Source organism: Giraffa tippelskirchi, chromosome X (assembly GCF_054371585.1).
Source record: "Giraffa tippelskirchi isolate mGirTip1 chromosome X, T2T-mGirTip1v1.2.pri, whole genome shotgun sequence".
Lineage (NCBI taxonomy): Eukaryota > Metazoa > Chordata > Mammalia > Artiodactyla > Giraffidae > Giraffa > Giraffa tippelskirchi.
Window position 1 is genome coordinate 134,394,331 of NC_137289.1, and position 14,129 is coordinate 134,408,459.

A 14,129-nucleotide genomic window follows, 5' to 3' on the forward strand; every position below is an offset into this window, starting at 1 on the left:
TACTCAGTGCATGATAGGTTGGCAACTATGTAATAAACCCAGAAACCAGCAATTTTCCTTTTCTAAAATTGAGCTTGTCTGTAAAAATCTAAAAGTCTTAGAGCACAGTTGTCATGGAAGATACAAAGACATAAAAAGTGTATAGATACTTCAATGATTGCTAGCTATATATGTGTGAGAAAATCCATTAACCCCTTCTGAATAAAGCAATGGTGACAGTGAGCTCAGAGGCTTCTTTGTAGGTGTAATTACCTTTGATGTCTCTGGCTTCAAGTTCTCTCAGATTGTAAAACATTAGAATCTCTCTTTGGTGGCCTTTCATCTTTCCTTTTCATGTATTTTTGCTTTTCCAAGGCCTACCTTAAACCCTATTCAGCTGTTTTTCCTAATAAACATATCCATTCTGAGGACATGAGCATGAACATCTCTTACTCATCCTTTAATCTGTGACGTGGGGGCAGGGGGTATTTATTTAAGGTGATATGATGATGGCATTTTCAAGTTGTATATCAGAGTCCTTTGGTAGAATCTTGCTGAGCTGGTTAAGACCTAAGTGGGACATGGGGCCCAAGGAGAGCTCAGAAGTTGGTTCCAGAAGAAAAGCAAACTTGAGGCAAAGAAACCCTGACCAGAAGCCTGTTGCTCTGGGAGATAAGGAGGAGGCAGATGATGTGGATTCAGAAAAGGCCCCAAACTGAGATGTTCTGAGGCTGAACCACTTTTCCTCACTTAGTAAACTGAGCTTCAGAAATGTAAAGCAAAGGGACAAAAGAAATTTATTTATAGACTTATAGGCAAACAGGTAACACAATGCCCTGGAAGTCTACCAGAGTGCCAAAACCAATAGCTTACAGTGAATGGTGTTGTATCTCTGAAGAAGATGATTTAGCTTCACGACAGGCTTGATCACTCAAGAGCTTTTGTGTATCAGAGTTTTATTAAAGGGACAGAGAAAGCTTCTGACATAGAGATCAGAAGGGGGATGGAGAGTGCCCCCCTCCCTAGTCTTATCAAAGCCTTATATACTTTTACCAGACCCACTCCTACAACATACATCTTAAGTTAACAAGATTAGAATTAACAATAGAAAGATCTTACCAGACCCACTCCTACATAAGATAACAAGATTAGTCAGAAGGTTCTTGTTAAAAAGGAGAAACATGTCCTCAAGCAAGATCAGTACAGTTCAGTCTCAGTCCTGTCTGACTCTTTGCGACCCCATGGACTGCAGCACTCCAGGCCTCCCTGTCCATCACCAACTCTCGGAGTTCACTCAAACTCATGTCCATTGAGTCAGTGATGCCACTCCAACATCTCATCCTCTGTCGTCCCCTTCTCTTCCCGCCTTCAATCTTTCCCAGCATCAGGATCTTTTCAAATGAATCAATTCTTCGCATCAGGTGGCAAAAGTATTGGAATTTCAGCTTCAGCATCAGTCCTTCCAATGAGTATTCAGGACTGATCTCCTTTAGGATGGACCGGTTGGATCTCCTTGCAGTCCAAGGGACTCTCAAGAGTCTTCTCCAGCACCACAGTTCAAAAGCATCAATTCTTCGGTGCTCAGCTTTCTTTATAGTCCAACTCTCACATCCATACATGACCACTGGTAATACCATAGCTTTGACTAGATGGACCTTTGCTGGCAAAGTAATGTCTCTGCTTTTTAATGTGCTGTCTAGGTTGGTCATAACTTTTCTTCCAAGGAGTAAGTGTCTTTTAATGTGGCAGTCACCATGAAAGATAGTGTATCAAGCAATGTATCAAGCAAGATACATTGTTGTTATATAGTCCTTCCTGTTAGTTGCTCAGTCTTGTCCAACTCTTTGCAACCCCATGGACTGTAGCCTGCCAGGCTTTGTGACCTCACGGACTGGAGCCCGCCAGGCTCCTCTGTCCATGTGATTCTCTAGGCAAGAATACTGGGGTGGGTTGCCATTTCCTCCTCTAAGGGATCTTCCTGACCCAGGGACTGAAGCCAGGTCTCAGGCATCGCGGGCAGTTTCTTTACCTTCTGAGCCACAAGGGAAACCCAAGCTTGAGAAGGGGGAGGTCTAAGTAAAAGTACACAGTAATGACATGGATCACAAGTCCCTCAAAAGTCTATGATCCAACAGATTAGGTTAGTAGTTCTAATTCCCCAGGCAGTTATGGAATGGTCAAAGAGACCAAAAAAGCTGACTGAGAAAGGGAAGTTCCATCCACACGCTTTGCCCATAGGCTTTCAATCACTCTCACACACAGGTACACTGTAGAGTTAGTAAAATGAAGCAGAAAACATGTATACTGAGAAAGCAGAGAGGCTAGAGCTCTGAGTGTTCTTACCTTGTCCTGAAGATCTTGGATGAGCCCCCAAGATGATAGCTTACAGTGAACGATGTCGGACTGTGATCTCTGAAGAAGATTTAGCTTCAGAATCAGGGACCAGGCTTGATTACTCAGAGCTTTGGTGTGGCAAAAGTTTTAATACAGTGAAAAAGGACAGAGAAACCTCCTGACATATACATCAGAAGGGGGACGGAATCCTTAGGATGGAGTTGTTTTAAGATGAGTTGTTTTGTTATGTAATCATTAGCTCTTGGCTTAAAGAAAATAATGTCTTATGTGACTAAGACGAAGCAATGTAGGAAAAAAAAAAAGTTTGTTCTGTTCTCCTCCTTAAGAGTCTCGGACCTCTTTCTCCTCCTCGGGGAGGCTGGATTTCTTATCAACCTACCTAAGAATTAACTCTCTGAAAACCATTCCCTCCAACATGGGAGGAGGAAAATGCTAGCAGTGACCTGCTTGCTCTCCTAGAAAGGAAGAGAAACAGGTGTCCAGATAGAGACCTGGCCTCGGGCTAGTGGCTGAAAATGGGGAGAAATGGAGAACACTTGTCAGCATTAGTAGGAAGGGACCCAGGACGGTAGCTCAAAAGTCAACTTTGAGTCAGTGAATGTGTCAGATACGTGATGTCTTTCACCTTTTATTCTTCTCTGTTGTGGGCATTACCTTCAAAGTTTTGTACTTTCATCTTCTTTTAAAATTATTTTTAAAAGTAATACATTTTAATGATTAAAGATTTGGTGAATATGGATAAGCAAAAACAAGTCAACAAATCACCAATAATCCCATGTTTTTTTTAGTTTATTATTTTTCCTGTTTTTTCTCTTTCAGTACTTATACATGCTGTTTGGGGTTTTAAAACAGTGGTATCATAAAATATATACATATGTTTATTTATTATGTATGTTCCCTAACTTATTTCACTTAATTTTATGTTGTGAGCATTTCCCCAAATCATTAGTTTTCAAAAACATGATTTTTTTTTAATGACAAAATACCATTTCACTTAGGTGCTTTCTGTTATGTGTCTGGCACTTGGCTACATTCTGAGGTTACAGATGTCAACAAGACAGAGCCACTTTTTTTCTTGAGGATTATGCCATTAGGGCACGATATCTTAAGTATTATTGGAACACTGTTGTTCCCAATGGTGTCTCATTGACCGTGGCTTCACTCTTGAATTAAGTATTGTTTGCGACGTATGAAAGTGAAAGTAGTAGTCTCTCAGTCGTGTCTGAGTCTTTGCAATCCTTTGGACTGTAGCCCACCAGGCTCCTCTGTCCATGGGATTTTGCAGGCAAGAATACTGGAGTAGGTTGCCATTCCCTTCTCCAGGGGAATCTTCCCAACCCAGGATTTCCTGCAGATTCTTTACTGTCTGAGCCACCAGGGAAGCCCATAATACTAGTGAGTGCAGAGGGGTAAATCAGAAGTGTTTTGTCCTGGACTTTCCTCCTTTAACTGCTTTGTAAGTCAGAATAACCAAAAAGGAGGTCATGCTAACTTGCTGATGTCGACTGAGAAAATATAGGCAACCTAAAAGTTGAGAGTTAGGTTTTATTCGGGGGACACACTTAGGACTTCAAGCCTGGGAGGCAACATCTCAAGTAACCCTTAGAAAACTGCTCTGAGGAGGCCAGGGGGCAGCTAAATATATAGGAGTTTGGCAATAAAAGGCAGGTAGTCTGAAAGTCAAAAAGAAAGTGAAGTCGCTCAGTCATTTCCGACTCTTTGCTACCCCTTGGACTGTAGCCCACCCGGCTCCTCCATCCATGGGATTTTCCAGGCAAGAATATTGGAGTGGGTTGCCATTTCCTTCTCCAGGAGATCTTCCTGACCCAGGGATTGAACCCAGTTCTCCCACATTGTAGGCAGACGCTTTACCGTCTGAGCCACCAGGGAAGATTCTTGTTAATTAAAGAAAACCAGATTATCTCAATTTAAGGCATCTAGCACTTTTCTTTGTGTTGAAAAATACAAGAGTGTGGGCTCACTGAAATGATTTCTTTGATATGTACCTCAGCTATCTGGGGCCAGTATCCTGTGTTTTTTCCCAGCCTGAGTTCCCTCAGGGCTCACCATTGTGTGTGGCTGCAGCCTGATGGCTGCTGGATGGCAGGGATTCTTTGTTTCCTTCCTGAGTTCCCTCAGGGCTCACCAACTCGCCAGAGGAGGTGGCTGCAATTACTGTTGACTGTGATAGTCTTTGTTTACTGATATAGCAGGCAATATTTTATTTCACACTGATGGCGACAGTCTGGAAAGACCCAGCATAGAGAAAAAACTGAAGTCTTCTCTAATCTTTTTTTTAAACAATTTTTACTGGAGTATAGTTGATCTATAAAGTTATGCTAGTTTCTGCAGTATACACACGGATACTCTTCTCTAGAATGTCTTCCCACGTAGGTCACTACAGAGCAGGTCGCTACAGATACTCTTTTCTAGAATGTCTTCCCATAGGTCACTACAGAGCATTGTAGAGTTCCCTGAGCAATACAGCAGGTACCTGTTAGCTATTTATTCTCTACACAGCAGTATGCATATATCAATCCCAATCTCCCAGTTTATCCCTCCCTCCTCCAACCACAGGTTTGCTCTCTACATGTATGACTCCACCTCTCTCCTGCAAGTTTCAGACTCCACATATAAGCCATACCACATGATATTTCATTCTCTGTCCGATTTACTTCACTCAGCCTGACAGTCTCTCTACACTAATCTTAAAGCTGTGATGGGAATACCACTCCTCCTTCCAAGATTATTGCTTAAAAACAAGGACCCTTTTGACACAAGCCTTCCTCAGTTCATAAGGTGGCAAATGGGTTTGTGGTGGGGAGTCCTGACATGTGCCCTTCACATTCCTATGGTTGTGTAGATAAATTTATTAAAATTTGTTGGCTTCATAACATTTTTTTTCTAAAAAGGCTTCTTAGACAAGTACAAAAACAATATAAGCAGCACCCCAGAAGCCTCCATTGCTTCCACTTCCAGACACTAATCCCTCTATCCAGGTAACCACTATCTGACTTTTAATAGCAGAGATAGATTTTATATTTTTGAAGCTTTATGGAGTTTGTTCTTTTTTGTGTCAGGATTGTCTTGCCCAGTACTATTTTTGTAAGGTTAATCCATATTTTTTAACACAGTTTTCTTTTTTCATTCTCATTGCTGTGTATATTATATTGTAAATAACATATCACTTTTTTTTTTCATAATGCTATTGGTGAACATTTAGGTTTTTCCTAATTTTGAGTTTCTTAAGACTAAGGCTGCAATAAAAATGCCTATAGCTTTTGACATCAAATATATGTGCCTTTCTGTTGAGTATATAATAGTGTTACAGAAACCAGTACTCGAGAAACCAAGCACCACATTCGGAGAGTTGGAGAAGTCAAGTTTATTATGCCGGCGGGCCCAGAGGAGTTAACACGCCAAGCTCTGAGCCCCAAACAAAGGGATTACGGAGTTTTTATGGACAGACTGTAGTGGGCAACACTAGCTGTTAATAGGCTGGTTTAAACTAAGGGGTTTCACACATGCAGGAACACCAGTCAAGATGGGGAGGGGGATGCCTGGCCTGGACAGGCATGATTAAGCAGGTTTTCAGGGGCTAGGCAATTGCAAAGAGCAAGACAAGGGTGAGTGAGATAACCTCCAGTTCCTAGTATTGCAAGTCCCCACTTTCTGAGACTACGTGACCTACATGATCTAGACTTTGCAAGGGGCAAGCTGAGGTACAGACGCAGAAGGAGAAAGAGATTATGTAAAATTTTAGCTTTTCCTCTTCATCTCCCCCTCTTGATGCTTCTATCACTCATTGTAGAAAGCATCATCTCATGTTTCTGGTAGGACATTCAGAGCTCCCCATCGTTCAGGGGGCTATTTGGAACTATTACCATTTGTAACATAATGGATTCAATCCAAGAGGTTATAAACTGGGTAACTGGATTGAGAATACAAGGGCAAAACAAGAGTGCCAAAAAGAGCATAAAGAGAGGACCTGTTAAAGGGAGAAGTCATGATGCCCAGCTCCAGATATTGTTCCAGTTACCCCAGAAATTAGCTAGTTTCTCTCTCCTTTTTATGATTTGTTCCCTTAGCTGTTGGGCTATGTCCCTGACTATTTCTGATTGGTTTACATAAAAACAGCATTCTTCATTCAAGAAGAGGCAGAGTCCTCCCTTTTCAGCTGTCAGTAGGTCTAGCCCTCTCCTATTCTGTAAAACCACCTCATTCAGGGAGTCTAGTTGCTCCTGTAAGGCCACTAAAGATTTGGCCACTCTCTCAATGTCATCTGTGAAGTCTTTGGATAGTGTATGATGAAGCAATTTCTCCTATCCCCATAACTATCCCAGCCATGATTTCCAGACCAACTAGTAGGAGTGTAAACTGGATGGCTCTTTTTGACCACATATGTGCTGCCAGAGGTATGATGAGAGTCTGGTTGTTAGGGACAATATTCATCTGGGGAGTGAGGAAAGCTAAGGTGCAGATACCCATCTAGCTGACAGGTAGACATAAGTAAGCATCTGTCCCACAAACAAAGAAAAGGCCTTGATGGGGGCGGCACCATCTGTTACAGCAAGGGACACCAAAAGGCTGCAAAGCAGCCTGCACATAACTGATAACTGAACACTAGCAAAAGGTTTTCTCCCCATCTTTGGGTTGTCACGGCTATAGCAACTGAGCCTATCGTGAAGGTGGGTCAGCTATACTGTGGTGCAGTTTAGTTAGTAGGGAGAATCGATCATAAGAGACATCTAATAAGAATCAGGCTTCCCACTATGGTGAGGTAACAGACAGCTAACCACAGCTTCTGACCCAAATCCCAGTCCTGGGGTGTGACTGAAGCTAGTCCTGTAGTGAAGAGCACAGCAATAATACCAATTAAGGATAGAGGCCAGGGTTGACAATGAAAATCCATTGATATTTTGATAGCCAGGTCCTCAAGCTTCCACCGTGTGTTGACGAGCCAGCTGCCGGAGTGTGGCTGGAGCAAGGCTGAAGAATCCTCAAGGTTCTGCCGTGCATTGACTAGTCAGCTTCTGTAGTGACTAGAGCAGGGCTCAGTGTCCTTCATGGGTGAGGGTCGTTGCTTTTGGAACCAGACCTTGAGGGGGTTTTGGGGGTCCTGAACTGCTCTCCAGGTGTCTTCATCACAGGAAGTCTCTGCCTTCTTGACTCTGGTGTGAGGGATCCAAGGGATGACACCTATAACTTTATCAGCAGTAGGGGTTGCCAGGACAACCGTGTGAGGGCCTGTCCAAACTGGCTGAAATGGTTTCTTTTTTCCAATATTTAACCCGTATCTCATCTCCTGGCTGATAGGGATGTACCCAATTGCCCAATGGAATGTGTATCCTTTCTCAGATTTCTCGGGCGATAGGGCAGAAGACTTTTCCCAGGGCCTGGAGGTGTTGGGACATCTCCAGATCAGCTAGTTGTTGGTGGTCTCCCTTGAGCTTTTTTTTTAATCACTGAGGGTGGTCTCCTGTATAAGATCTCAAAGGGAGAATAGCCTGAGGACCTCAGGGTGCATTTATGGAGGGAGATGAGAGTCCACAGAATGATAAGGCAGCTTGTTCTAGCACTGTCAGGTTGTTGTCCAGGGGATACTCTTGTCATACTAGTACTTGGAGAAACAAACTTAACAAAAAAGTTAAAGATATATGGCCCAAAGATTATTAGAAGTAGGAAAGCTGCTGAGGAGCTAGCTAGGAGAACCAGGTCCAGACATTGGTTTGTGACATTAGTGTTTCTGTAGGTATGAGAAGATGCAAGAATTTGGACTCATAAAAATATTTACCTGAAAACATCTGACTATCTGAAGCCCTGTTTTCCTGGGTTTTCCCAGAGCATAGAGTGCCTTATTTTTGGTCTCCACCCTGAACTCCTTTCAAGGGGGTGTCAAAGGTCAGCATCTTGTAGTGGTCATGATTTAATCTTTCTAGAGGGAGCTGACAAGGGCCAACTCCCAGTCAGTAGAGCCCCTTCATAGTCATATTTGACTATGTTTTGGGGGCATTTCATGGTCATTGTGTCCCACGGTGCTGAGAAGGCTCATTCCCAGGTCTAACAAAGATTGCATTGACAGGCCACTCAACGTGTTGTCACTAGACCAGGCGTGTAAGCAAAAGTCTCTGTACCGTACCTGTCTTACTAGCCTCTTGGTCCAGGAAAATATTTTTTTTCTAGTTACTTCTTCCCATATCTCAGTTCAGTTCAGTTCAGTCGCTCAGTCGTGTCCGACTCTTTACGCCTCCATGAACCGCAGCACACCAGGCCTCCCTGTCCATCACTAACTCCCTAAGTCCACCCAAAACCATGTCCATCGAGTTGATGTTGCCATCCAGCCATCTCATCCTTTGTCGTCCCCTTCTCCTCCTGCCCTCAATCTTTCCCAGCATCAGGGTCTTTTCAAATGAGTCAGCTCTTCACATCAGGTGGCCAAAATATTGGAGGTTCAGCTTCAACATCAGACCTTCCAGTGAACATCCAGGACTGATCTCCTTTGGGATGGACTGGTTGGATCTTTTTGCAGTCCAAGGGACTCTCAAGAGTCTTCTCCAACACCACAGTTCAAAAGCATCAATTCTTTGGTGCTCAGCTTTCTTTACAGTCCAAATCTCACATCCATACATGACTACTGGAAAAACCATAGCCTTGATTAGGCGGACCTTTGTTGGCAGTAACGTCTCTGCTTTTCAATATGCTATCTAGGTTGGTCATAACCTTCCTTCCAAGGAGTAAGCGTCTTTTAATTTCATGGCTGCAATCACCATCTGCAGTGATTTTGGAGCCCAGAAAAACAAAGACAGCCACTGTTTCCACCGTTTCCCCATCTATCTGCCATGAAGTGATGGGACCGGATGCCATGATCTTAGTTTTCTGAATCTTGAGCTTTAAGCCAAATTTTTCACTCTCCTCTTTCACTTTCATCAAAAGCCTCTTTAGTTCTTCTTCACTTTCTGCCATAAGGGTGATGTCATCTGCATATCTGAGATTATTTATATTTCTCCCGGCAATCTTGATTCCAGCTTGTGCTTCCTCCAGCCCAGCGTTTCTCATGATGTACTCTGCATATAAGTTAAATAAGCAAGGTGACAATATACAGCCTTGACATACTCCTTTTCCTATTTGGAACCAGTCTGTTGTTCCATGTCCAGTTCTAACTGTTGCTTCCTGATCTGCATACAGGTTTCTCAAGAGGCAGGTCAGGTGGTCTGGTATTCCCATCTCTTTTAGAATTTTCCACAGTTTATTGTGACCTACATAGTCAAAGGCTTTGGCATAGTCAATAAAGCAGAGGTAGATGTTTTTCTGGTACTCTCTTGCTTTTGCGATGATCCATCGGATGTTGGCAATTTGATCTCTGATTCCTCTGCCTTTTCTAAAACCAGCTTGAACATCTGGAATTTCACGGTTCACGTATTGCTGAAGCCTGGCTTGGAGAAATTTAAGCATTACTTTACTAGCGTGTGAGATGAGTGCAATTGTGCGGTAGTTTGAGCATTCTTTGGCATTGCCTTTCTTTGGGATTGGAATGAAAACTGACCTTTTCCAGTCCTGTGGCCACTGCTGAGTTTTCCAGATTTGCTGGCATATCGAGTGCAGCACTTTCACAGCATCATCTTTTAGGGTTTGAAATAGCTCAACTGGAATTCCCTCACCTCCACTAGCTTTGTTCGTAGTGATGCTTCCTAAGGCCCACTGGACTTCACATCCAGGATGTCTGGCTCTAGGTGAGTGATCACACCATCGTGATTATCTGGGTCATGAAGATCTTTTTTGTACAGTTCTTCTGTGTATTCTTGCCACCTCTTCTTAATATCTTCTGCTTCTGTTAGGTCCATACCATTTCTGTCCTTTATCGAGCCCATCTTTGCATGAAATGTTCCCTTGGCATCTCTAATTTTCTTGAAGAGATCTCTGGTCTTTCCCATTCTGTTGTTTTCCTCTATTTCTTTGCATTGATCGCTGAGGAAGGCTTTCTTGTCTCTCCTTTCTATTCTTTGGAACTCTGCATTCAAATAGGTATACCCTTCCTTTTCTCCTTTGCTTTTCGCTTCCCTTCATTTCACAGGTATTTATAAGGCCTCCTCAGACAGCCATTTTGCTGTTTTCCATTTCTTTTCCATGGGGATGGTCTCGATCCCTGTCTTTTGTACAATGACACGAACCTCCATCCATAGTTCATCAGGCACTCTATCAGATCTAGTCCCTTAAATCTATTTCTCACTTCCACTGTTTAGTCATAAGGGATTTGATTTAGAGCATAGCTGAATGGTCTAATGGTTTTCTCCACTTTCTTCAATTTCAGTCTGAATTTGGCAATAAGCAGATCATGATCTGATCCACAGTCAGCTCCTGATCTTGTTTTTGCTGACTGTATAGAGCTTCTCCATCTTTGTCTGCAAAGAATATAATCAATCTGATTTCGGTGTTGACCATCTGGTGATGTCCATGTGTAGAGTCTTCTCTTGTGTTGTTGGAAGAGGGTGTTTGCTGTGACCAGTACGTTCTCATGGCAGAACTCTATTAGCCTTTGCTCTGCTTCATTCTGTACTCCAAGGCCAATCTGCCTGTTACGTCAGGGGTTTCTTGTCTTCCTACTTTTGCGTTCCAGTCCCTATAATGAAAAGGGCATCTTTTTTGGGTGTTAGTTCTAGAAGGCCTTGTAGGTCTTCATAGAACTGTTCAACTTCACCTTCTTTGGTGTTACTGGTCAGGGCATAGACTTGAATTAGCGTGATATTGAATGGTTTGCCTTGGAAACTTCCCTTATCTAGAGTTACACTATTATAATTATTGATCTCATATGGAACTGCATATCAGGATTTTGTCACAGGCTCAGTCACACATTTGGTAACATAAGAAATAATCTTCTGAAGCAAGGTACATAGAAAATAATATAGCTAGCAGTTATTAGTAAGGTCACAAGCAAGAATTTAAGTCAAGAACTTTCATTGGGTATAGCCTGATATACACCAGGTCATCTGGCTCAGTTAAATGATTGTAGCCAAGTGTTAATCTCCTGGTTTTACATCATGGAGCATCAGACCTTTATCCAAAGACTGGTTACTGAGATAACCTTTAGAAACAATCTTAGAGTGTCCTTTTTAATAACTTAATTAAAACTTTTAGCAATCTAAAACATAACAAGAAACTATCTCAGAAGCGAATCTTAGTAAGCACAGACCTTAATTAACAAAACTAGAACTTAATATTTAGTGAAAAATAATTTTTTTCTTTTTTTGGAGAACTCATTGTGAGGGCATTAACACTGTAGCCAGGTAAGGCTTTAACCCATCAAATAAAAATGAGGTCTGTCAGGGAGCCAGGAAAAGCCAGGTGGCTGTCTTGGATCTCCCATAGCACTGGCTCTTTGATTTTTAGCTGTTGGTTATTTATTTTTAATTTCCTCATTTAAGAGCAGACTATCGCCATGTTTTAAGGACAACAAGATAGCAAAAGTCTAACCATGAGGGATTATTTTTGTAGAAGCAGAATGAGCTTTATCTACATGTACCATAATCTTAAATAATGTATATTTATTTTACCAAAGTGACAAAAAGATTTTAAAAACAAATATAAATCATTTAAAGACAAAGAAATCTATAATCTGTTATCGAAAGATGCATTTTAAGAAAACTTTGTTCTCTAAACAGAGAGAAACCCAAATTCCAGTCTGGTACCAGCTTACTGTTTATAACAAAATTTGTTTATCTGTTTAATCTTAGAAGGTCTTTTCCATAAATCTTGAAGAACTAGCAGTATTCTTCTAAAGGCATGAGAGTAAAACCATAGAATGCATGTTTAAAATCTGATTCTATTGCAGTTGACAAAGAAACCTGGTCATAACACTTTAATATGATAACTAGAATTATAATTGACCATATTTTTTCAGGGCATATCAGATCTATATGAATTTCACATAATTTTGAGATATCTATATTAGTAACATCAACCATACAGTATAACCTGAAAAGATTTTTCACCCCTTTGACAGTACTTCCCATGTAATTTAACATGTCCAGTGAACCCAGGTAGCTTAATAGCTCTTTGGGATGTCTCAGGGGCCCTCTGAAGCATCCCAAAGTTAGCTAGATGTCAAGTTATTTAGGACGTTTTGTCGATAAATATCAAAAGGGTTTATAACACTCAGTCAGGTAGGATCATATAAGTTACTGTGAAATAATAGTTATTACTTAGCCAAAGTTAACAGAAGATTTCAAATGTAAATATAGAACAGATCAATTAAGAGGTAAAGAAACTTAAATCTGTTATTAAAAGCAGTTCAACATCTGAAGAAAATATGTCCTCTTAACAAAGAGAAAGGCTGAATTTAAGTTTTTGCACCAGCTTACTTTAAACTCATTTAGGTAAATTTAATTACATTTATTTTAAACTTGGTCAGTCCTAACCATGCACAAAACTTTTTTTCAGGGTCCACTTTCCACAGACCTTTTAATCACTTTCTGTAACAGCCACCGGTAAGTCAGACCTACTTTCTTTTCCCTTTATAAAACATAATTTTATGTTTTTATATCTTCTTTATTAAAAATATACATCCTACTTTCTTATTAGATTAGCAAACAAACATTAATACTAGATATTTAATATTGAATATTTCCCAGTTCACTTGAATCTGAAATTTATTTAGGTTAATTTTTTTTTTTTGTACTTAGAATTGTTTGATTTGTAAGTGTTTACTTTTCTTTAGGCCAATTAAATTAGAACTCATTTACAACTTCAACAATATTATCAGAAAAAAAGACACATACTGAGACATACATAAATCCAGACAGACAGACTGACAGAGATCTTATAGTTTTCTGTTTGAGATTTAAAATATCTCTTTGATACCCACCCCCCTGTTTTTTCTTTGCTTGAGGTTCTAATTTGCCCAAGGCTGAGGTCTCAGGCAAAGCTGGCTGTGTATTTCAAAGACATGGAAAGGGTTAACTTCAAGCTTTTCCCTGGGCAGGTCTTTTTAACAAACTAGTTGTTTTTAATTGCATATGCAAAAAGAATTGGTTTTGTAGTTTCCAAAGAGAAAAATTTCCTTCATTCAATTCAATCAACAATCATGCACTCACAGTCATTCAGAGGCTATCACAATGGCTCCCTTCTGCCAAGTCCCCAGGATTGCTTAACTGTTGTTCCCTTCCTCGGAGCCCCAAGAAGGTTATCATTCACGATGCCTCCCTTCCTCCTGAGTCCCCAGGTCTCCCTATCTGATGCTCCCTTCCTAGGAGCCCAAGGAGGTGATCAGTCTCCTCTTCTACCTGTTGAGGTAGTCCTGCCTGGGGACTGGCCCCGGGGCCTTACCTTATCCTGTGGCCATTCTTGGTGAGTTGGTCCACCCCTCCAAAGAGTCCATTTGGGGCTCGGCCGTCCAGAGAGTCAGAACATCAATCCGAAAGAGAACCCGGAATACCATCAGGTGGCACACCTCCTCGTTTGTCTTGAGGTTCCTTTACTCCAGCCTGGCTGAGCCACCAGTCCTGTGGCTCAAGGGGCCAGTGTGGTTAGAATCTCACTGGGGCCTCCAAAATTGTTACAGAAACCAGTACTCGAGAAAGCAAGCACCACACTTGGAGAGTTGGAGAACTCAGGTTTATTATGCCGGCGGGCCCAGAGGAGTTGACGCGCCAAGCTCTGAGCCCTGAACAAAGGGATTACGGAGTTTTTATAGACAGACTGTAGCGGGCAACACTAGCTGTTAATAGGCTGGTTTAAACTAAGGGGTTTCACACATGCAGGAACACCAGTCAAGATGGGGAGGGGGATGCCTGGCCTGGACA

The 14,129-nt window shown here is 41.6% G+C and overlaps 1 long non-coding RNA gene across 1 annotated transcript in view; it reads left to right on the forward strand.

Moving 5' to 3' along the window:
* The window catches only part of LOC145537167 (uncharacterized), a 966,757-nt gene that overhangs the window by 402,135 nt on the left and 550,493 nt on the right, over nucleotides 1-14,129 (forward strand). The window contains exon 4 of the long non-coding RNA XR_014076245.1: nucleotides 12,769-12,815. This is a non-coding gene — a long non-coding RNA (uncharacterized LOC145537167). The remainder of the gene's footprint in view (nucleotides 1-12,768; nucleotides 12,816-14,129) is intronic.